The sequence below is a fragment of the Apis mellifera genome, linkage group LG1 (assembly GCF_003254395.2).
Source record: "Apis mellifera strain DH4 linkage group LG1, Amel_HAv3.1, whole genome shotgun sequence".
Taxonomy (NCBI): domain Eukaryota; kingdom Metazoa; phylum Arthropoda; class Insecta; order Hymenoptera; family Apidae; genus Apis; species Apis mellifera.
The window spans coordinates 21,883,112-21,906,638 of NC_037638.1; the positions used below are offsets into that span (position 1 = coordinate 21,883,112).

Genomic DNA, 23,527 nt, shown 5'->3' on the forward strand with positions numbered 1-23,527 from the left:
ACCGTTTTAAAATATTGCCCGCCACCCCTTCACCCCGAGTAGTGCCGTGTTACAGCCCCGTTCCGCGCTCGTCTGCGGAGAAGTGGCCGGGGTGGAGACGATTTTGGGCAGAGATGAAGAGAGCTGTACCCGATACAAGCCGCGCGCGACCCTTGAAAATCCACCCGCCCCGGATTACTACCCTATCCCCCTAGTTTTCTAGTAGTAATAGTAGTCTCGCGCCACTTTTCTTGTCTGCCGGACGGATTTCCCTCTGCCGAGGTCCGCGATCGTCGTCTCGATCGGCCCACTCCACTTCCCATGGTTTCGAAAAATCCATGGATGCGGCCCATGTGTTTACAGTCAAGTTTTAGAGATAAGGACGAGACTATGATCGATCGTAGGAGAGAAGGGAGTTTGGAGAGGCGAGAGATAATATTATTCTTTTATATATCCTGTTGATACGAGTACTGGCATAGATTCATAGAAATTGGTTATTTCCAAGGATTTTCTCGGACAAGGTTGGATGTTTGTGAGGAAGATCTTTGCGCGAAAATAAACTCGCGGAGGCGATTTTACTTGCATCGTGTAAATTTTGTAAAATGGAAGGGAAACAATAATTTCGACGCATAGATTTTGCGTCGTTAATCGATGGCGAGTCGATGATGAATACCAAATGTTATTTTTCAAAGCGGTTACCAACTAAAATTAACTAGAATTCATCTTTGTTGAAAGTTTGGCTTGTAATAATAAACGTGGTAAAAAGAGAAAAAAAGAAATAGATGGAGAAAAAGGCGAATGAAATTCGTGGTCGAAAATGTTTCACATTTTCTCATCGCATCGCAAGTAAGTGCACCGTGGAAAATGCCAATTTGCAGAAAACTGGCAACGGACGATCGGCTTGGCCACGATCCCTCTCGGATGATGACTCGCCGAAACGAGCTGACTGGCAGTTCCCTGATCCTATTTTGGCAGGTTTCTTCTCTCTCTCTCTCTCTTCTGCTTCGACTTCTAACGAATGCAATTTGCCTCGCTGTTTTTTTACCGAGTAACAATGGCGAACGTACGAGAAACGAGCCGCGTTCTCCTTCGTTCTACGAATAAGAAAGAAGAACGGGGGGAGATGGAGCCGAGGCAAAAGCCCTCCCCTCCCCTCCCCTCTCCCCCCCGTCGCGGTTCCCTTTCTGCGAGATTGAAGGGTGTTTCTGTCTCGGATGAGGCTACAGCTTGGCGAAGTTATGCACTTGTTGCTGGACCGCGGCAGCCTCTTTTATTCCGCCTGCTTGTACGTCCATTCGATCTTGCGAAAGAGGAAAGAAGAATCGTGGCTCGTGAGTGGCCGCGACACAGGGGGAGGCTGGCTCTTCTTCTCTGCCCCTGCAGAGGGGAAACGAGGGCGAGATTTGTGCGAGTTGCGGGCGACCGAAACACGAGAGCCTAGGGTGTTGTGGGGAAACGTACTCGAGAGTGAATAAACTATGGTTTTTCCTGCGGGATTATTGAGAGGGGGGGAAAAAACGAGGCAAATTTTCCTCCTCTTTTTTTTTTCTTCTCCTTTTCTTTTTCTTCTTTTGAGGACTGTTAATGACAGAGAGAAAAAGAGGAGGAGAAGGAGGGGAAATTTCTTGTAGCCTTTGTTCGAAAATATTGCGTTGCATTTTCTCTTTTTTTTTTTTCCCCCTGTTTTTTTTTAAACTCGAGAGAAGTTCTCTAATTGATATGCATGGTTTTTCGAGCACGAGTTATTTATTGTTTTACGAGACGGAACAACGAAAATATTTACGATCGTGCAGAAATTGCGGTGGATGGAAGTAATTTTACATTCGCATGGCCTCGGATCCGGTCTGACGGGAAACAACACGTCCTCGCGTGGAAATAAATGGTCGAAGCGGGGAGGCATTTCGTTAACCGCATTTTCGGCCCGATCTCGATCATTTTCATCGCGGATACACTCGACTGTGAAGTCCCGTCATTGCGTCGGATTACAGGCCGACCCTTTCTCGCCGCAGCGATTTTCACGCTCTCGCACGCACAAAGTGGCCATCCGTTCGAGTGGCCATCGCGCGTATTAGTGCACACTCGTGCACGAGCGTGTAAGTGACGAGGCAGGTTGCCAACACCAGAGAAAGTTGATGGGCAACGGTGGAGAAAAAGCCTTGAATTCCAGATTGCAGGTGTTTCTTTTCTCTCTCTCTCTCTCTCTCTCTTTCTCTCTCTTCGAGAACGTTTTCTCGCCGAGATGTAAAAAAGCGCAGGGACAGCGTAAAAAGTTGGATAGGACAATTGTAATTTCGAATTAATTGCGGGGACGTTGGATCGTTGTCTCCTTTTTTAAACTAGTTTCGTACCGTTACTTCGATTACGTTTACACGCGTTGTCAAGGTACAGTTATAAGTTGGTCTTCACGCAACAATCTATCGACGTCAAAGTTTTATCGGATATCCATTTATCAGCGCAAGAAGGGAAAGATTCCTTGGAGCGATTGCTCTTCAGATTATCGCCGCAATTAATTTCCACCGGGGCGTACCGATATTTTTTAAAATCTCCCCGATGTACAATACAACGAATAGAAAAAGAAAGAAAGAGAGAGAGAGAGAGAGATTAAAAAACACTGCGATTCGGCGCACGAAAGAATCAAAAATCCGGCTTTCGGATTCTAAGTTATCCGATTAACCGTGACACCCGTGCAATCTACTTGAACTGCTCTTACCGACCTCTGGAAGGGTCCATCCAGACCGTCTTACCTTTTTCCTCGCCACTGGTCCCCGCTCTTCACGCTCCACTCCCATAAGTCGTTGAAAATCTCTCCGTATCTTTCGTGAAAGGCGGTCGGACACACCGACTCGCCGATCTTTTCACGCGTGTCCGTGTTGCGTCCACCAGCCGTGATTCGTCACGCTGCTGAATGCGTCGAGCGCCTATTTTATTCCCCGTTTGTGTGTCCTCGCGTGTCCTCTCGTACCGAGGATTACGTGACGTGGAAACTTCACCGTTTTCTGCCGTTCACCACCCTTCTCGGAGGGCATACGCCACGTTCGCCAACGAGATTCCCCGCGTCGCGAAATCGATTGTCGCGAACGACCGATACGAACCAGGGCACGGAATCTCTCTCTCCTCGATGTAATCTCCTTCCACACGGAGAATCTTACGTAAACGAGATTTCGGTTCGCGACTCACGTACACTCGATCATGCACACCGTCGATCTCTCCAAGATTCACGAGAATTTCTCGTGTTCGGACATAGGTGCTCGGTAGGTAGTGGTTTGAAGTGGAGACGGGATAGATAAAGGCGAGAAGATGAGCGACGAGTGACGAGAAATGGAAAGGAACCTCTCCTATCTACCAAACAACGTAGTGCACTTTAAGAGTGCCAGATAACGGGCATCCTGACCGTTATATTACCGGCCCTATAATTATTATTCCAGCCCTATCCCTCTCTCTCTCTCTCTCTCTGTCTCTCTCCACCTCCTTCCATCACTCCTCCCCCTTGTGTGCCTTCCTTCCTCCTCTTTTTTTTTCTCCCCCTCCCTCTATCCTCGAAACTTCCCCCCGCTGGGCCGCCTTCTTTTCTCTCCGACTGTCTGGAGCGCAAGGCCTCCTGTTTATCGAGACGAGAGTGGTCCCGGTTCGGACGGGACATCCGTAACTAATGACCCTGATAGCCGGCTATCTTCCTCCTCGCTCCGTCTCGCTCTCACCCCCGTCGAATCGGGCCCCGCTCGTCTCTCGGTCTCTCCCTCGCATAATTTCTCGTTCATTGTGTCTTCGAAGGTTAAGAATACCCGGCGAATCTTGGGAGTCACTTAATTAATTTTCCGTTTCGATGCCGGTCCAAAGGGGGTGGGGCATCGAAAAGCCTCGTTATCTCGACTTATTACTCCTCGCATCCTCGTTGTCCCCTCCCTTCACCCTCCCTTCTTTCCAACGCCAACTCACGCCAACCTTCCCTTTTCGTACACACCTTTCAGCTACCTAACCTAAAGCGAGAAAGAGCGTATATTCGGGTATTCTTCGATCTTCGTGAACCGTGACGTGAATAAATAATACGCGTGACGATCTACAAAAGGAGGGAGGATTGAAAGGTAGGAGAGAGAAAGGTAGGGCCGTTTCGTTCGTCATTCGTGGTATTTTTTCGATGTTCTTTCGGGGTTCCTTCGTCTTCTGTTCGGCAACACGAGGCTGATAACCGTGGATTTTAATTAAAATTCCTCGTTCAAGATTATCCCTACCCTCTCCCCCCTTCTTTTTTTTTCTCTCCTTTCTTCTCTTTTCTTTCCTTTTCTTTTCTCATCGTGGAAAATGGTTTCTATTCCGGTGCTCGTCAATCGCGCTTTCCAAGGGTTCCACGAAATTATATTGTATTACTTGCTTTCTTTCTTTCTTTCTTTTTTTTATCATTTTTACGAAAGATTTCGGGTAAAATTTTAACATCTCGTTGCGAACAATCGTATCGAATCGAAAGAAACGGAAAGATACGTATTCACGTATCATCGATTTATCTTTGAACGGGGGAGGGGAGGAGAATTACGAGGCGCGGGAAAAATTTGTAGAAATGTCTTCCGCGTGTTACTCCGCGCGGTTGTTAATCGAATCGAACGATCTACGCGCGCAATGCAATCGCCAACTCGAAATTCCGAGGCGAGCGAGCGAGCGGCCGATCGGCTCGCCCTCGGCCCTTCTTCCACCACTCCGTGATATTTCTTTTGTCCTTTGTTCTCGCCGAGTTGGTACACGCAGCAAAAGCGTACACGAGAGATGGAAGATTCCACGCCTAATCGAAACGTAATAATTAAGCAGCCCTTTATCCGCGGGTAAATCGCATGCAACATGCAATATTGCATCCCGAGTCTCATAAATATTACCGCGTTACGTTCACGTTTCACGTGAATCGTTTCTGAATTTCCCCTCTCTTTCTCTCTCTCATATTTTTTTCCTTTTGTTTTAATAATCCGCAAATTTCGAATTCACTTTATCCAATCTTTTTTCTCTCTCTTTTTTTTTTTTCGAAAGAAATTCAAAATTGTTCGACGAAAATTATCATGAATACACAATATACGGATACAAATTTTGTACAAGAAGGGGGGTAAACAAGCGTAGCGGAAAATGTAAAATTACCGAGAATCGGTCGACCACCGGAGGGTGCAATTATCGTATACGCGAAAATAAAATTTTCGCGCTACGAGGTACCATTGTCCTGTGGCGCTTAAGCGTGCCATTTCCCCCCGAGGGACTGTAATTGCTCCTTTTTTTTCTTTTCTTTTCTTTTTTTTCCTCTCCCTTCTCCTCCGTATTTCGGCTCGTTAGTTCCGTGAAAGAGGGTCTACGCTTTGCAAGACGAGCGATGGACCGTAAAGATGTTCCGAATCTGTGAATGTGAATCTCGTTTCCTTTTTTTTTTTTTTTTCTTCGGCCGATCGATGTACATCTCGGACTCGTCGGAGAATAATTCGTCGGAAAAATTTCCTCGTCGTTCAATTTTTCAAGACGCTTATTGAATTCCTTCGTTCTTCTTTCTTTCTTTCTTTTTCATCTTATCTCCTACTTCTCTTTTCTTTTAATTTTCGTGTCCTATTATTATTATTATTATTCATGCTAATATAAGATCGATTCAAATTGGCATGGATTTCATTTTCGCAGTCGGGAACGGACAAATTATACTTGAATTCCGTGCAATTTAGCGGGATATCATCCGAGGGGATGATCTGTTGGAGCTTGCTCTCCAATCGAAGGAATATTTTCGTACGTTTCTCGGATTCTATAAATGGAGGGACGACGAACATTGAACTGAATCACCGAGGTATCGGTTGCCCGAATTTTTTTGCACACGGTTGACGGAGGTTTCGTCGTTGATATAAATAACACGTGTCGCCCCGTTCGCGTCGTCCCCCCGAGGTTTTATAGTGCTAGATTATGACGAAGAAAAGTTTCGCAAAAGAGAAGCGTGTGATTATGCTAATCGGCCGTTGGATGAAATAACAGACAGCTGTACTGTCCGGTCGGCAGATACGTTAACCGTGGCTAGAGGGGAAGAGAGAGAGAAAGAGAGAGAGAGAAACGGAAGATCGATGCGACGTCTGCGAAATACGAAGTGGCATAGTTAAAAAGTTGTCGAGCGGCGTGTCGACGACGTAGAAATTCTTGTCCACCGATGCTATCTCTGTTCTGTTCTACCAGTCATTTTGTCACTTTTTCATTCCGTGTATATTCATATTCGAATGTCGAATTTGAGCGGCGGAGGCGTTTGGACGAGATCCGGGTAAATTGAAACCGGGGGCCTTGAAATCGGAAAGTGACGCGAATATCAAGTAGCGACGTCGAGACGAAATGTGTACACGTAAATCAATGAATTAAAAAAAAAAAAAAAATAAAAACGTTCCGTTTAAAAGAAGAACTTTTTCGGATCTAACATTAAATCAAGGGATGAAACATACGTCGAGTTTCTCTCTCTCACTCGAAGAAAAAGTAAAAGTAAATCAACTTCTTTTTTTCTCCCTGCCTGAATTAAAAATAAACAGAAAAGGTGAGAGAGAGAATAAAGAAAAGGACGACTCGCGACGATTTGGAAGCAGACACGCCTCGAGAAAAGAGGGAGAAGACCGTTCCAGCCATTTCCATCCCTTCGTGGAGGGCGAAAAAAGCACGTACGAAAATTGGCGGGGAAATTAGGGTAACGAATTAGAGTAGGTTTGGAAAATACGTGAGCGGCGGCCGTATCGGGGTATCGATCGGCCGTGTTAGACCCATTGATTATACGAGTGTGGCCGGGGGGCCGCCCTGTGATTTGCATACGACGATTAGGGGCCCTCCCTTTCCCCTCCGACATTAGGCGCGTATATACTTGGACGCAGCATTTAGACGCGTCGTTCCGATAACACGCGATTTGGATGGACGCTTGCCCTCCCCCCTCCCCCTTCTGTTCCCCGTCGGAATTCACGTGAGCCGTTGCCCCTCCCCTCTCCCCTCATTAATTCGAGTCCACCGAGAGAAAAACATAATCGATTCTGGTCGTGTACCGGGTGCCACTCGTCCTCCTCCGTGGATCCGTCCGACGTCCCGAAGGGAAAAGGGGCGGAGGAGGGGACGAGTGCGCCACGGACGAAACTGCGCCAACCAGGTATTCGAAAAAAAGTCCCGGGATTTCTTGGGTCCGCGCGTTTTCTCGAATCCGGTGGCCGCCTGTCCGTCCATCCCGTGGCCCGTTTCCGTGGATATAGTTGTCACCGATAACGTCACCGGTTACGGTGTATTTTTGTTACCGTCCACCGGCCCGCCGTATTACACGGCGAATTTATCGATCGGCTATCGCGAAATACCTCGAATTTCCTTCCAATCTTCGTCGAGCTTCGTATTCGGATCACGTACCTGGAACAGAAAAAAAAAATACCGCTCGTATTAGCATCGAATGTTAAAGATAAAACGTGAGATAGATTCAGATTTGTAAAATTTGGTAGGATTTTTCGATTAATTGATTGTAAATTGGCTCTACGAGTAAAAATTAATTTTAGTCGGATTAAGAATTAATTTTACTCTTATCGGAGTAAGTCTGTCGAAGCTGGATATTCCACGCCATCTCTGTTCGTGGAAATAGTTTTCATCGTTTTCATAAAAGCCGGTCCGTATTTTCTCGCCGATTATTATCGTGGCAGAAATTATAAGGGATGTAGATGGTGGCGCGTATCGCGTTAATCCTGTCAAGTCGGGCAAAGAGAAGTCGCGTATCGGCCGATCCTTTGCCGGATAAGCGTCCGTACTCTTCCTGCGGTCGCAGTCATAACGGTCCACCGTGAAATACGCAAATGCTCGGTAACTCGTAAAGGCAATCGACCACAAGCTAAGCTTGCCAATAGTCCCGGCCGTAATCCACGAGGATGGGATGGAGGAGGATGGGGCGAGCAAAAGGGAGAGGGGGCGATGGAGGATAAGCAGAAATAGGTGGAAAGCACCTTGAACCCAGGTATAATCGGCGTTCGTCCTTCTTATCGTATCTCCCCTCCTCTTCCTCTCTCGCTCGTTGCCTTTGTTTCGTCGATATCGCCGTTTAACCGGCGATAATTTTAATTAATTAAAGGACGGATGGAAATGGATTTCGCCCGTTCGGAAATTTCCACGATTGCTTTCTAATCATTTTCCCAATTTTCGAACGCCAACTTGAGAGCTGAAGTTTGCGTAAATAACAATGATGAATGATGACGAGAGAAAGAATACGTATACACACGTTTTAAAATAACAGATTATTCTCGAAGCGATAGCAAGTTGTATATTCGAGAAAAAAAGGAAATTGTAGAAACGGACGGATATAAATATAAATTTGAAAATGTCGGAAATGCCGTTACCTCGGCACGGAATGTCGCCTAACTATTTATTTATCAGGGAGCAAGTTGGAGGTTGAGAGTTCAAGGATTGGCACGAGAATTGGGGGGGGAATGGGAGGAAGGAAGGATCACGAAGTTGGTGTTCGCCATCGGTCCACGCTTTAAATCTGATTCATCATCGGCCGATCGGTCGTCTATTTTCTCGCATGACTACGTCCACGGGGAATCTACGCGATGCGGTCGCCGCGTGAGAATCGCATCGCGGTCGAAACCTTTGACGTGTCCCGCGTAATCGTTTAAATCGAATGATTTAAACGCGGTCTCGTTGGAAAACACGTGAAAGTATTGCTACCGGTGGCGGGAAGGAATGCTCGTCGAGGCGAGAAGACGACAGAAAACTTTTCAAGGCTACAACCAAGTTATGCAACGCGTCGCTTCTTTGAGTTTGAAATTTATTCGCGGAGGGGAAATATTTTCCTCTCTTCGCTAACCATTCGACTGGTCGTGCCAAGAATTGCGAAAATCGACGAACTTGCCTCTCCGCGTTTCACGAAAGATCTTCGCGAAAAAGAACAAGAAGAGGAGGAGGAAGAAGAAGAAGAAGAAGAAGGCAAATACGGTGGCCCTTATGCCATTTCTCGCGCGATAAATTTTTCTTCCATTCTTTCCTTCTCTCTTCCTTTTTCCTTTTTTTTTTTTTTTTTTATCTCGTCCTCATCCTCGCGGTATCTTTATCGCGGGCTTCCTACGCCGCGTCACAAATCACCGCGATTATTTTTCATCGATATCCCCGATATCGCCGGCCATGTTCCCCTGAATCGGAATCAAATCGCGATAGCCGCGCGCACGTTATTTCTGCCGCAGGACAATGCCTCTCGCACGGCGTACGTTCGCACCGTTCGTAGAATTCACGAATCGCGAACGTTCGTTTCTCGCGCGCGTATGTACGTGAAGAGGAAACGTGCACACGCGTGCACGTTGTGTCGTCGCGCAGGGCGTATCTCGTTGACGTAGTGCGCCGCGCTTGCGCTATCGGTATCAATGTCCTGCCCGTCTCGTGTCCTCCGGATGGATTACGAGAATTTAAAGCTTCGGCACGGCGTGCCTTCGCGGAATCAACGTTGTCTTCTTTTTTTTTTCCTCTCTCTTTCTCTCTCTTTTCTTTTTTTATGCGATCTAGGAAAAGAAGAGCGTTCAATTCTCGAATAAATTCTAGATTCTCTAACGCGTAATTGTGATTGCGAGAAGACGACAGAGTTTTGTCAGAGATAGCTTTATAGCTTCTACGTTGTTGTGCGAAAACGATCGATTTGGAAACACGGAAATCGTTCTTCAAATTACGATCGAAGGAATATTAATAGGATCGTGTAATTGAATTGCGAATCTTCGAGTTACGAATCTTTTCGAAAGACAAAAATATCGAATAAATATTTGAACGTGTGTAATTAATAAAGGGAAATGCGAAAGTATCCGGCGAATAGTTTTGGCGAAAATCCAGGGAAAATTTGTAAATCTGCATATGAATTTCTGGAAAATTCAACGCGAGAAGAATACGCGATATTCTGTGAAATTCGATTCTCGCGGCGAAAATATCGCGGCGCTTAAACAGATGCAAACAACATCCGGCTGCATATTTTACAACAAAAGGAGATTGTCTTTTGAACTCTAGGAATCGTGTTGAAACGTTTTGAAATTTGCGTCAAACGTTAAATTGCGGGGGAAAAGTTGCTTGGTTAAACGTTTGTCTCGAGCAAATATGGATGGAAAAAGCTCAAGGTTGAATTAAAAGCTCAATTTTAGCCGGAGAGGCTAAAACACTCTGGAAACTCCGCAACAAGAGCCAAAAAGTTTTGTTTCCGAAGAGAATCTAAACAAGTGTTTGATCTTAGAAGAAGCTTAGAGGGGGAAGGGGGAAAAGCAGACGGAAAGTTTTATACTCGCCCTGGGATTGGAAATAAAAATTTCATCTTGAAAGCTTAGGTCAAACTATACGTGTCTTATTTCGAGTGCTTATACCGAGCAAGATAAATGTTTGCGTTAGTAGAGTTTATAATCTCGCGCGCTGTATTATCTTTCATCGTTATTTAATATCTTCGCTTCTTTTCTTTCATTTCGTATCGAGAAAGAGAGAGAGAGAGAGAGAGAGAGAAATGTGACACTCAATTGTTCCTTTCTTTCTTTCTTTCTTTCTTTTTTTCCAAGCCTTACTCGAAGTACGATCGTACGATGAAAAAAAAAAAATGTTATCGCAACAATTTTGCGCGATCGATCATTTTTGGAAAATATCTCAAGCTCGAAGATATCCTCGAATCTACACTTTTCGCATTAGTTCGCGAAAGAACGATAAAATAAAACTTTCCTCGCGCGTGTTCCTTTAATAAACAATGTTACCTGTCCCCGTTGGCTATAAAAAAAAAAAAAAAAAAAGGAATCGTGAAATTGGAAAGAAAGTTTGCAACGTCCCGAAGGAATTCCGCGCTCGTATTAACCGAGCTTGTCGGCCTTTCGCGCAATTCTTTCACTTTCCCCTCGCCATTATTCCGCCATAAGGGAACGACAAGGCGCCAAGTAGGAAATACCTGCGTGAGAAAGTTCAAAGAAAATCGTCGTCTTTCGCGTTCCAGCACGCGCTCGCTTTCATAAATTTCCCTATTCCCCAGCGTGCTTTTCCTTCTCGTTAATCCTCGTCCACGTAACGGGGACCGTATTCCGCGTTCGTCATTGTTCGCGTCGTTGCCTTCTTCTTTCGATGGTGAAAACTTTCATCCTTTGGAGGAGACACTTTGGAGATTTTTTTAGCTACGAACTTGATCCAACGTGTTGTCTCGTTACGCGTTATCTTTAACAGTATCTCGCGTTTAAATCGTTTAAACCGAAGTTGACGAGACGGATGGTAAAAAAAAAATCTATTATTCCTCGATTTCTTCTTCCCTCCGGACGAATGTCCAGGGAAGTATTTCTCCGAGTATTTCGCTATGGTAGAAAAAACAGGGGGCAGAGAGGGGAGAGAGAGAAAGAAAGAGAGAGAGAGAAGTATCTTAAAGTGTCGTTAGGAAGTCATCCATTATGCGGCAAAGACTGCTCGTTCGCCTAGCCCACGCCAGAAGTCTTCTCCTTCTCCCATGAGGAGAAGACTTTACACGCGAACACGCCTCCACAGCTTTCTCCATCTCGTCGTCGTTGTTGTTGTTGTTTCTCTCCCCCGAACTCTTCGACAACGTGTCGTTGGTCGCGCAAATCTTCCAAGTTAGAAACCCATTGATCCGTCATCGAAAAAGATGTCCATCTCCGTTAGATCCTATAACTATCAAATAAAAAAAAGAAAAAAAAAAGTTGGAACAATCCTCCTCGATAATACTAATACTCCAAATGTGAAAGCACCGTTACGACATGTTTGAACTGCACCTACTCGTCCTCGAATAATTTGATAAACGCATAAGGAATGGAGGAGCCGGTTAAGACCACGATCCACGTCCTCTCTCCAACTCATCCTATCGATATTTCCGCAATTTGTGCGTGTACCGTGAAGAGACTGGCATTTTTTCCCCCCTCTCGCCGATTCCCAGGAATCCGGCAGCGCGTTTCCTCTTACGTTTACGGCTTATCGATCGGAATAATCCTCGGCCTTGCGAGAGAATCCTGGTTGGATTAGCAGTATCGTTGCAACGATTAACGGAGCAACCCAACGATTGATTCGATAAATCATGGATTCTTAATCGTCGATCCCCTCGATCGATCGATGGATCGTTATCACGTTGGCACGATTAATCACGAGGGGGTCCATTCACGAGGGGGGCCCTGGAATTCCAGATGTCTTAACAGATGTTAAGGGTCCGGGGGACGCGTTTCGTCGAGGCGGCGGCATTGTTTCGGTCGCGTACCGGTTCGGAGAGAGGAGGAGGAGGAGGAGGCTCGGCAACCGGCGGAAAGTTGGCAACGAGACACGGTGTTTCGTCGCGGGGCCGACATTACAAGCGCGAAGTCTTGCCGAGAAAAGTTATGCTCGGGGTGGCTGGTCGGAATACAAAGGGGGCCCCTGCGTGATCCTTCACCGCGCTCGGAACAATGCGCCGTGAAGCATGGCCGCGCACCTCGTTTCCCGTGTCCCGCGCCAACACACCACGCCGCTCGAAAACTTTGCGAGAAATCGCGAGAACCACGGCTTCTAATATCTCGTGCGAGAAGCACCCCGGGCTGTATTTCACGCACGCTAATCGAATCCACGCTCGTCGGTCCTTTGAGATGTACCGTCCCTCTTTCCAACGTGCACGCGTTTCGAGAAAACGGGGGAGAAAAGGGTATCAAGATCTCGAGATCCGTCCGTTTTCGAAGCGTGGACTAATGTTTAATTTAACCAGGAGTCTCTCTCTTAATTGGCGCCGCTTAATATTATTAACGAGATGCTGGATATATATAATAAGAAATAAGAGTCTCGGTTTGAAACTGTTGCCTCCTCATGGGAAATGTCAAGATACAATCTTCCGGACGGAACACGTGGCGATGTTCGCTCACTCCACCGTTGCCGAGCAGAACAGAGTTTCGAGAATCGGATCGAAACTTTGAATACGAAGTTTGGACGGTATTTATAAATGAATTTCCATGGATGGAATAGTTATTTTTGAATACTTTGGTACATACTTTCCGATCAATGGGAATTTGTAACTTAAAGAGAAGTGGTGCGATTAAATTACGTCTATTGACCAACGAATGATATTAAGCGAATTAGAGAAATTGGAACGGTGTCTCGTCCAGTGGATGGATTTAATGTCGTTTTAAGTGACGAACCAAATTATCCGTTGAATACGTTTGTGTAATGTACGAGGTATCAATTTCTCAACGAGCAGTCTGCGTACAAAAATTAGACGGAAGATATATCGAGAAATGACGCGATACGTTTAGAATATCCGCTCGGATATCCCATTCGAGCGCAAAAGTTTAAATATTAATGCAATAAAAATATACGTATATATGTACCTCGGATACGAAGAATGGGATTAAAGAAACTTTTCTTTTTTTTCTTTCTTTCTATTCATTCCCTCTTTATTCTCGATAATGGTCATATTTTTGCCTCGTAAATAAAACTGTTAACAAAGTTTTTTTCTGTCAACGCGACTCGATCAAATATATACACAACGATGTTATTGATTTCGAATTAAGTCGGATGAAGATCGTGATGGTGAATAGGAATCGTCGAAAAATTTGCAATTCCATCGTTTACTTTCCGCTGCATTAACGCACAACGTTCTTTTTTTTTTTAAGGCACGAATAAAAGGGAAATAGCTGGACCAATATAAATAAAATATTGGAACCACTACGGTTGCGAGTAGTACGAATATTATAGAAAGCATATCCGTATAGCAACGTGTCTTAAATGCGATTCGAGTTGGCTGGAAATTGCACGGCTCGGGTCAAATTAGTAGTTGTAATAAGTGATGGAACACCATTAGGGCGTATGTTATGCCTGTATAATTTCATCAGGTCGATACATGGGGACCGCTTAATCGGTCATAGAACAGAGAGGGGGGAGATGGGATCGAGAAGAGGAAGGACCGGAGTAAGGACAGGTTTGCTGGATATGTAAAAAAGCGTTTGGACCAAGATTTTGACGAAATTGCGTGGCTCGAGCAGTTGTTAGATAATGGAACGAGGCACCCGTGGATCGACGTTAATCTTTGCTTTGTCTCCATTGTTCATTGCGATGGAAGATGCATAAAGATGTCTCTAATTATCGCGATGAAATTTCTGATTATTATAATCCACGGGATATCGACGAGACAATTTTTTGTGTATTTCTTGCACATCGTTTATTGGACGATGGTGCGAAAGAAGGAGGAATGATTTTTCAACCTCGTCACTTTGTTAAATGTTATCAAACATGATAGAAAATTGCATCGAAGTGATGATTGAAATACGTTGCGAAATTTAAGAAGAAAGAAACGGATATTTATTCGCTCTTAAATAAATTTTCTCCCTGAATTTCTCTTTTTTTTTTTTAATATCTCGAGTGAAAAGGGACGGAGAAACTATTCCCGGTATTAAATCCATTCCGTTATTGAGGAAGGCAAATGCTGCGGGAGGTTGTCGCGCGATTAACGTCGAGGGTGGAATTGCATAAAGGTGTCTAATTATTAGTTCGTGCGAAGGCGCGGCGCCAGATCGAATCAGCGTGCATGCACAACAGCCATAATGTTTTCGATGTGCTTTCTCTACGTACACACACATATACACACATACGCGCGCCCGCGCGCGCGTGAATCGTGAATTCTCATTTTTCCACTTTAATCATAGCGAGCGAACCTTTGGCTAATTTCACCCGGTACAAGGAACGAGCCCCGAGAAAAAAAAGAATAAGAGTTAAGAGGATTTCTCCTTCCATGCTTCGATCACACACACACACACACACACACCGTATCCCGGCCGAGATATATTTCATTCCATTTTTTATTGCTCCTCTCGTATATATTCTTTCGGAAGGTAAACGTTTTAATAGCTAGATTTTTATGACCGTTTCTCGCGTGTCGTTTACTCGGGAAAGTATACTCGGGGCGAAGCCCTACCTGTGTACGTTGGCCTCTATCGGAAATTCGAGATTGTCGTCAAACACGTTGAGGGCACTTGATAGTTTCCGTCCCGAAGTTTTACGATTCTTTTCAAGGCTACACGCAACCTTAAGACGTTTCATACTTTTGGAGCACGTTTCTCGATCATGAAAACGATCGTACTTTCAAACGTAAACCACTTTTACTTAAGAAAAAAAAAAAAAATTCTCGGGTCGTTTTTCGTTGATCGCAAAGTTTCCTTTCGAAACTTTTCCAAATCATCCTCCTTTCTTTCATAGCCTTAAATAGATATATATATATTAAACTAAAAAAGGAGATTTTTTTTAATAACCGTCCAAGAACAATCTTTCTTAAATCGTAATTTACCATTCGCAAACACGATGAACCTCTGGAAAAGTCCATTTACCCCCTCGAATCGCCTCCTCCTCTCTTATCCGATCGAGAGAACTGAATCATCGAACCCTCTCTCTCTCTCTCTCTCTCGTATTCGAATTCCGGCATTAAATTCGCATTGGAAGATAATCGCGAGTGACGTAACCGTAGATATTCGGGTTTATCGATCTTCGAGGCGAAGCGAGGCCGGGTCACGATGTCTTCCACGGACGAAAAGGTTAATTACATTTGATGGGGATTCGTTGGGTATAATATTATCACGGCCGTGCATCATCGGAGGACAACGTCATCGAATAGTTTCGAAGCTTAGAGTCGCTCATCGATGTACACGAGCATCAGTAGTGGTAGTAGCAATAATAGCAGTCGCAACAGAAAAGACGAACACGAAACGAACACGGTAACGAACGTTCGATTGCGCGTTTACGCAATAAATTATCGACAGCCGCGCGTAATCCGCTGTCATCGCGATTTATTATTACGTCCACGTGGCTCGTACCCTCGTCCTCCTTTCCACTCCTCGCGTTGCGCATCGTCGAACATCGTTTTCGAACATTGGCAGGGACGGTGTTTCCAAACGCTCGCGAATATTGCGGATGTGGAGGGGAGGGGAGAGGAGAGGGAATAAAGTTGGGTGGAAGGCGCAGGTTGAAAGAAGTTAGTCTAGCCTTCGAAATGCCGTGAGCGTGCGCTTTAAGGCACGCTAAAGCCGCAATTATGCCATTCTATAGCGCGCCTCTTTTACGACCTTTACTCCGCTTCTCTCTCTCTCTCTCTCTCTCCCTTTTCGACGGGTGTGCGTTTAACCGTCTCGCTCGCGCCACGTTAAACGCGTATCCCTACACGCACGCACGCACGCACGCACGTATACTAGTTTTGCACGCTACAAAAAGCTGTCATGGTAGTTTAATATAATTGCGCGGCAACGCACGATCGGAAGAGAGGAGGGAGGGGCTGATATCGGGACGAGGTGTAATTTGGTTCGGATGTTGATTGTCGGACGGAACGGGGAACGGATCTATTGAAGGGAAAAATCGGAATATTTATACCGCGGGGAGAAGTTAAGTTAAGGGGATGGGGTAATTGCAGCAATGATAGGTAAAGGTAGGCCCCTTCGACTTGGTGCTCCGCTTATGCTCCGTTTCCTTTTAATTCCCTTTCGCACTTTGCTCCGTTTTATTCCAGCCACACTGCTCGAATCGTCGCTTTCGATCTTTCGTTACGTACGTGGAACATTAAGAGCCGAGGTATTTTTATGTTAAATCGTTCTCCAGAGATGGAAGATTTTTAAGAATAATTCTTTCGCACCGAAAAAGGGAAGCAGTTTATTTGCGATTCACTTGGCAAATCTCATCGCCAAGACCTCGAGACACGACTATGCTACTTCGTTTTCAGGTTACGTTGGCAGGATATACTTAGCACGACGTGAGAATCCGTGATAAACCACGGGTGCATTCCTCGATTGTTGGACCGAAACGAAAAAAAATATTTATCGATAGTTAGTCGTAAAAACTTCAGGATTCTTGGAATAGTTAATTTCTCTCGAGATCATGGTTGCTACCTTTAGAATTTCAATAGCGGACATGCAATATTCGCGATCCGAGGGGATAACCAAAGCATACTTATTTATCGTTCTTATCATTGGATCGCAATTTTGATCGACTAAACTGCAATTTCAAATCAGAAATCGACTCGAATTTTGAATTCCATGGGATATTCATTTCGCTTGACTTTTAATCACGCAAATATTTTATCTCGAATATTATGCATCCTTTATTTCTATCTCGTTCCAATTTCACTTAGAACTTCTCCTCCAACGAGGAGGAGTCGATGAAATGCATTTCATTGGTGGAACCTTTTCACACGACTTTTTCCTCCTCTGCTTCCTTTTTTTCCCGGGGAACGCGTGGGCACGATGCAGTTAGGTAGTCCCCCAGAGGCGGACAAGGCCTTCCGTGTCGGTTGCCTCGTTGCTTGTTCCTCGCGTATATAAACCGGCGTCTCCACACCTTCGTGGCCGTCGTGGTCGTCGTCTGGCGATCCCGACGGTGTTGCAACGAATACAGAGCCTCCCGTACTGTTGCACAGTCCCCCGTTGCACACGCGTGTTGTGCATCTACACGCGCATTCCTGGCTGGTTTACGTAAGACGCGACATTATCCTTGCGAAATCGAACCTCCGCGATTTCCTCCGCGAGTCGTTGTCCGGAAGCGCCGCCATTGGGAGGGAGCGTGGGAGGGACGACGCGCTTGCTTTGGCCGGATGGGATGACCCATTGACGATGAACTACGTAGAAAGACGCAACAAGTTGAGCTCGAAAACGGAGGGTGTCTCGATCTTTTAATTGACTCTTCTTGCCACTTTTTGGCTTAGAGTTTTTTGCGGAAACTTTGGGGAGAGGATGGAACGGGTTTCTTTAGGATAGGATAGGATAGATAACTAAGGAAGTCTATTTTTATGATTGATCTCGTCGCCAGTCTCGTTTCGAGACTATATTTCATTAACGATCTCTCTGTACGAGTAACGAAGTCGTGTTAAACGAGATACAAGTACGGAGAGATGGAGCTGGTAGAGAGAGAAATTAGACGTGGATGAGCGAGGAATATAAATAAGCCGAGTTCCATCTTTCGTAATTAAATTGTTATTCCTTTCCGCTGGTTTTTTAATTTAACCAGTTTTCCATCCGACCCGACTTCCTGGGGGGCGGGAAAAAAATGTTCTGTTTCGGCGGATTTCCATCTCCTCCACTTAAACGGAGGGGAGAGGGACAATTTTCGTCAGCTCTCCCGCAATCAACGTTGAAATTTGATCGCGAAACGTCATAGGGATCGCAGCGTCATGAAATAACGCGGGCAATTCATTTTATATGGGATCGAGGGCGCGGCAAGCGCGGAAGAGGTGGAGAGGGGGATCATTCCGCGAGGGGGAAACGCGGCCAGTTTTTCGTGTTTGCGCGCGAGAAATTTTCGGGCGGGAGGAATTGGGAATTTTAGCCGAGACGGCTGGCAATTCCATAGTCGTCATAGATTATTTCGAAATTCGGGCGCAATCGTATTTCCGTTCGGCGATCGACCGGTTCGAAATCGATTACTCGCTCCCCGCCCCCTCGAGAACGCCCCGTCCGCGGCGTTGAACAGGCCGGGCGGATCGATGGAAATGACTGTCCCGTTAAAAATTCAACGATAACCCGCGCCAGACGCGGACCATCCACCACCACCACCACTGTATACGTGTATATTTCGACGGTTATTTTGGTATTTGAACCGGCAGTAAGAGCAGTTATCGCCGATATTGCGGGAATCCCCGGCCAGTTATTTGCCGACAAGATGGTTAAATAATGAAAATAAATATTCTCGGGAGTAGAGCCGACCGGCTAACAGTGAGCTGGAAACGCCGCTCGAGGCGGATGAAAGCGAGAAACGCGATAATTCTCTCTCTAACTCTCTTTTTTTTTCTTTCTTTTTCCCTCTCCCGTTGTTCCTTTTTTCCTCCCCTCTCCCCTTTCTCTCTCTCGTTTCTCGATCCTGGATGGATTCATCAGAGAAAATTTCGTTCGTTATAAAATTATTCATAGTTTCGAATTAATTAGTGGTTTTCTGCGCGAAGCGCGAGATAGAAATAAGCGCAAAATGAACTGAACGTTATTTGTATATTTATATCGTTGTGCACCGTGCAGACGAAACAAAAAAGAAAGGAAAAGAAAAAAAAGTAATCGCGAGGGAAGAAAAAATTACAAATAGATAATAATATTTATCCATTCGAAAGTTCGAATCAAGAAGCCATTCTCGAATCGACAACCGATATTCATTAACACGTTCATTAATGCTATCCGATTTTTGCCTCTTCAAGAGACCTTTGTTCGTTCGATGAGCAAAGAAGCAAAGAAATTTGTCTGCGTTTGCACGATCACGGACAAGAAGAAGTCGCACGGAATGAAAGCGATCATCGTTAAGATCGACGAACGAAACGATAAACGATAAAATCACTCTGAGTTGGGTGGCTCGTTAACCGGTTAAAATTCCATATTTGGGTCAGTCGAGGGACAGAAGGGTGGACGCCCATTCTTATTTGCATACGTAGGTACATCTGTAATGGCAGAGCCGGCTGCGCGAGAATCGTACACGCCTTCGCATAATGCTGCCTCTGATGCATTATGTATGCTTCACACCCTTGCGATGATTCGGAAAATCACGGGAGGAGGAGGAGGAGGAAGAGGAGGAGGAGCGTCGTGGTGGACCGTCTGTCTTCGTGCACGAACGATCGTGACGCTGTGTCTACGACGCTGCGTGTCGTGCCAGCACTGCAAATCGATTGTGCGGCGAAAAAGAGGGCTTGGAACCGACCACGTGGATCGATTAGATCCGCTCCACGGTGTACAAGGACCGTCCGTTCCTTCCCCTCCCCCCCCCCCCGCGCACTTTTCAACCGGCGAGAATGCAAGCGATGCAACTTGTCTCCCGACTTGTTCCGTGTTTTTTCTTCCTTTCTTTTCCTTTTTCTCTTCCTTTTTCCCAATGATGGACGCTCGATAGTGTGCGCGCGTGTGTGCGTGTAAAGAAAACACGGCTTTCGCGGCCACGCACGGTTGGATCGCCTTTTTTCGAACGCGAATTTTTCCCCGACACCCGCGTTTTTAATCGCGTTTCACGGACCGAGCTGGTTCGAAAACACTCGTCCGCCCGCGGACGAACAAGATTAAACGCGAAATTTCCACCGTTGCCTGTTTAAACGCGCGGTTAATCTTCCGCGAGTCGACTTATTCCCCGGGTTGATTATCAACGCGAAGTTGGAAAACGGGAGCGCGATTAATTATAGCGTAATCGTGTGGAAACAAATCGTCGGTTAATTACGGATCACACGACAATTCCCTTGTAATCGGCGATCAAATCGGTTTGATTTCGAGAACGAACTCGGGGTCCGTTATCCCCCCGAAATCCCTCTTACCTTGTCGAGGGAAGCGCGAAAGTGGCGACGATTCGATGACCGATAAATTAAACTGTTGCGCTCGCGAATCGAAACGATCGCGTAAGAAATATCGTATCGTTCGATCGAAACGTCGAGCAAATCGAAGGATATAATAATAAGGAGAGAAGATATCTGGAGCCACCTATCTAGAATGTTTCGTGAATCTCGGACGACAAATCAATTTCCATTAGCGCGATTAACGCGATTCATATCGAAGCTCGTTCTCGCTCGATCGTGGTGCAGTTTCGGGAATAATTTATTGCGCCATCCTCTTTCGAACCATTCTCTCTCTCTCTCTTTCGACATGGCTGTTTTTATTTTCGCGAGTCACGAACGCGCCAAGGCAAAGCGCCTCTCTTTTACGTTCGCGATTTAATTAGCGTGGATTAAGCTCGGACGTCCTCGATCTACGTTTCGCCTTCTTCCTTCCTTCTCTCTCTCTCTCCAGAGCGTAGCGCGTGCACAGTGCTAGGGAAAATAAGAAAAAAGAGAGAGAGAGAGAGAGAAGGAGAAATAAAAAAAAGGCTCGGTGTCTGTGAATCCATTGGAGAGAGGGGAGACGGATTCAGGCAGGAGGCAGAAGAAGGACGAGAACCCGGTGAATTATGCGCGATACTTTTTCGTTCATTTGTCGCGCGCGCACCCTCTCTCGTGTGGACAATATCTATTACGACCGTTCTGAAATTCAATGATTCAGAGAACCTAATGAACTGCGCCTCGATAAATTCGCGTTCGTTGGTTTCGTTGCTCTGCTTCGCCCCCCCCGGAACACGGTCAATTTAACCCCGCGAACCAACCGGGGTTATGAATTATGGAGAATTCGTATTCGGCTCTTTTTTCATTTTACATCGTTGCCACTCGCCCGTCCCTTCCTCCTTCGGTCGTTTTCCGCGATCCACAGGATTCCGCGGATCCTCAGAGTAGTTGGTCGAATCCTATCTATGGGTTTCTCTTGATATATCACTGAACGGACGTACCATACCGTACCTCGACGGGTGTTTTCGAGGGACGGAAACGTTGCCCGTCAGAAACGAAAACATTGTCACGCGGTCTGGTAGCGATGCGGTATAGGCATGTTTTATTAAAATTCATATAGATAAATTCAACAGCACGCATGTACGCGCTTGATTTCCCGGGAATCTCGTATTGTTGTTTCCCAACTTGCATCCAGAAATTTCGTTCCATCCCGTATTCCCAGCGTGCGCGTAATTCATAAGCACTTCCATTTCGTGGAAAAGCGTGTCCGGTGTATAAACAGGCTAACACAAAAGCGTGGGATGGTGAAAAAAAAAAAAAGGAAAAAAGGACAGAGAGAGAGACAGAGAGAGGGATAGGACGGAGCGAGAGAAAAAAGGAGGAAATCGAGGGAAAGCTCGAGCGGCGCGAGTCATAACACGCGACCGGCATAAAATACGCGTCCTTTTTTGTTCCCCAATTAACATAAACAGGGGACTCGACTCCTGCTAAAAGTTCGACGCGTTGACAGCACTGAAAATCACTCGAGAGAGAGAGAGAGAGAGAGGGAGAAGGGGTGTGCCGCGAGTTTTTCCAATGTTCGAAACCATTTCCTCGCCCCGAATAATTCCCTCCCGGATCTCGAGCTATGATAAAAGCTTCGTTTATCTTCCCACGCGCGATGCCGAGTGTTCGAGCTTTTAATTTCTCGATAAAACGATAATAACAATTCGTTGGAAAATGGTTTCTTCGGGGAAGAGTCGTTCATCGACTTTCTCGCTTCTCGTAATTCCAGAAATTCTCTTTTGTGACGGACAAGGTGGATTCGGCCGACATCTAAATACGCCATTAAAACGAAGACCGGGAGTCTGGTCGGATGAAAAAAAGGAGACAAGCGAGGAGGGGGGAGGGCGATAGGAGATAGGTGAAAGGCCAGGAGAGGAGTCCTCCATCGCCACCGTCGATGGAGCTAAAAGGATGGGAGGACTCTTGGACTCTAGCGCAATTAAAGCCGAGAAATCTTTGGGAGAGATAAGGTGGTCAGTCGGTCGTTCTTAGAGGAGGGAAGGGGAGAGGGGGAAGAAAAAGAGGAAAGGATAAAGAAGAACCCATCGTGGAGAGGGGAGGGGTTCTGTTTGTGGAAGACTCGTCCCGGATTGGTCATCTGTGAAAGGGACTGATAAAAACTGGCCCCTCTATATTTAATTAATGATATTGCAATTACTCGCATCTCGTCTCATTCCACATTGGTTCGACAAGATCGAAGAGGAGATCCTTCTCTTCGGAACAAAAGCCAAACCAAGTATAATACAAAGTATTATTTTTCGTGGACTTGTATAGACGATCGTCTCTTCTTCTTCTTTTTTTCTTTCGATCTATTTTCTCTCTCTCAATGCTCCAGTGTCCCATTACATATGAATATCATTGATATTACGAATACTTTTTTTTTTTTTTTTTTCATAAATTCCTGCGATTTCAAAGGTACATCCTTGATTCGTATACCTCATGGAGAATTATTATCTCCTATCTCCTTTTATATCCAAGAAGAAAATGTGCCAGCAATATAGGAAGGTTCGCGATCCAGATTCAGCACACCCATTCTCTCCGATACCCGATATCGTTCTCCTGGACGACAAAAGGACCAACTTCGGCTCGTTCCTTTTTTTCGCTCACCTTTTCCATTTCCCCCCCCGCTTACGTCGTTCGCGGGTGACATCGTTTCCAACCTCGCTTGCTCGTCGCGAACTCTTCTCCGATCGTCGATACCCGCGCGTCTTCCTCGCTTTCTTTCCTATCCGTTCTCGTTAATCTGGAAGAAAGCGAATAGCTGTGGAAGGGAAAGGAGAAGAGGGATGTAATAATAAAGGAAGGAGGGCATTGATGACAACGTTGACATTTTTTGGACAAAAATATCCTCGTTTTCGATTGTGCGCGCGTTGGCGATAGGAGGGAGCGGATATATAGCGTGCAATAAGCCCGGTTGACCACCATCGATCGGCGGTGGTCGCACGGAGAGCCGCCGATTACCACGGAGAATTTCTAATTAACCGTTGGGGGCTCCTTGCCGCTTACCTACCCCTTGGTCGTGCGAGGGTTCACGACGACGAGCGGGAAGCACCACTTCGCGTTCACCGCTAATTTTCAACTATTCCACCGACCCTTCTCCCTTCCTTCCTTCTCCCCCTTCCCTTTTTTGCCACTATACCTCTATCCCTATATCTTTCTCTCCTCTCCTCTCTTTGTCTGTGCACGTTGTATCGGCCAAGTTTGAGCGGGATTGTTCGAGTTCGAAAGGGGGCAGGGAGGGTAGTAGGGAGGTCGCACGATTGTGCGGTCGTCCTGGTCGAGTGGACGATCCTGAGGTTG

The 23,527-nt window shown here is 45.9% G+C and overlaps 1 protein-coding gene across 8 annotated transcripts in view; it reads right to left on the minus strand.

The window, feature by feature from the left end:
* The window catches only part of LOC552142 (latrophilin Cirl), a 362,490-nt gene that overhangs the window by 63,180 nt on the left and 275,783 nt on the right, over positions 1–23,527 (minus strand). The window contains exon 1 of one of the 8 annotated variants that reach the window (XM_026443282.1): positions 2,724–4,931. The exons of the other annotated variants lie outside the window; for them this stretch is intronic. The gene's annotated coding sequence lies outside the window, so the exon portion shown is untranslated. Of the gene's footprint in view, positions 1–2,723; positions 4,932–23,527 lie in introns of those variants that run through there. 8 annotated transcript variants of the gene reach the window in all.